This window comes from Hyaena hyaena, unplaced genomic scaffold (genome assembly GCF_003009895.1).
Source record: "Hyaena hyaena isolate Hyena2069 unplaced genomic scaffold, ASM300989v1 scaffold_1603, whole genome shotgun sequence".
Lineage (NCBI taxonomy): Eukaryota > Metazoa > Chordata > Mammalia > Carnivora > Hyaenidae > Hyaena > Hyaena hyaena.
The window spans coordinates 7,461-9,092 of record NW_024082236.1 but is presented as its reverse complement, the minus strand read 5'-3'; the positions used below and the strand labels follow the sequence as shown (position 1 = coordinate 9,092).

The following is a 1,632-nucleotide window of genomic DNA, read 5'->3' as shown; positions in this document are numbered from 1 at the left end:
GCTGAGGATACTGTGGTTTGTGGTTCTTGATGCTCCCCCTGCCCCATCCTCGCGGCTTTAGAGGCACAAGGGCAGGAGAGACTCAAGAGCAATGGCCCATCAAGTGATAAAGCTGAGCCCAGAGCTTCATATACAGCTAATTGTATCAAAAGGTGGAAGAAAAGCAATCTGTAGGAAATTCAAACCACCAAACTTACAGATGGAAATACATTGTATTGTTTAGACAAAGAACAGAAGGTTTGAGGAACTTCTTATTCTGCTAAATCTTGATGTAGGAAGAAAAGGGCCATGAAAGGCAACATTTTACTCAACATTTTACATAGTTACCTAAAGTAGCACTTCATGCCCACTTGAATGAACTCATTGGTCCTAACACCATGAAGAAATTAATTGACAAGAAACCCAGGTCTTAAAATCCATGATCCTGTCACTGACAAGGGGAAGAAAAGAGCATTAGAAGAATGTTTCCAGATAGTTCAAATTACTCATCAGTTTACTATTAACCATGAATATATTCTAATGGTTACAAAAGATGCCATTAAAGAATTTGCAGAGGATGGTGTCAAGTACGTGGAGCTAAGGAGCACACCAAGAAGAGAAAATGCTGCAGGCCTAGGAAGCCTTTCACAGAATCTGTACTTGAGGGTGTAAATTGTCCAACAAGAAAACTTAGACATTGATGGCAAGTATTCAATAGCAACAGATGGACGAAGTTGGCCCTTTGGTAGCCAGGGAGACCGTTAAACTTGGTGAAGAGTTCTGCCTTTCTACAGAGGATACAGTTCTTGGCCTTGGCCTCGGTGGAAACCATACCATAGGACAAGCAAAAGACTTCTTGGAACCTCTTTATGAAGCTAAAAAAGCATGTCTGATATTAGCATTACATTTCTCAGAGTCTACTCCCTCCCCCTGCCAAACACACACACACACACACACACACACACACACACACACACAGAAGTACTCCTGGATTTGCTTTCTGATAGAATCTGGCATTGGACTTTTCTTAACTCCTCTGAATGAGGATCTCTGGGTCTGGTGGCCTTTTGAGGCAACACTCAATACCACTGGGTAAAGCTTAGGACTTCATGTCCTCCAGACAACCCTCTGGGGGTTCCAGCTTGCAACCCATTTGTAGGGAAGAGTACTGTCCTAAAAATGTAAATATCATTTAGAAATTTTTTAAAGTTGAATTGAAGGCCATATGACTATTAAGTTTCATCTCTGAATGTTTGGCCTATGTGAACCTGGCCAAGTTATTTATTCTCTCTACACCAACATTTTCATCTATACCTTTGAAATGACATAAATTAGAATGTTGAGAATTCCAAATGGGTTAATACATTAGGAATTCAGCAGGGGCCTCTGTTCTTTGTACCTACTCAGATGTTTATCACTGCCACTGCTGTCCCCGCTTCTACTTGTCTCCTAGTATTATCATTAGGGAAAGTTGGGAGGGTAAAGAATTTCAGACAGAAGGACACTTCTTAGTATAAGCATAGAGATTCGAAGAAAGTTCCTGCCCCTGAATATAAAGACTATTCCTGGCATTGGTGAGAAAGGCTATAGATATTTAGCACAATGAGAAAGATTGCTCTGAGCCAAGCAATCAAATGCTCAGAAAATTAGAGA

The 1,632-nt window shown here is 40.8% G+C and overlaps 1 pseudogene; it reads left to right on the top strand.

The window, feature by feature from the left end:
* Positions 1-275: 275 nt before the first annotated feature.
* Positions 276-1,134, top strand: LOC120226139 (annotated as a pseudogene).
* The last annotated feature ends 498 nt before the right edge of the window (positions 1,135-1,632 follow it).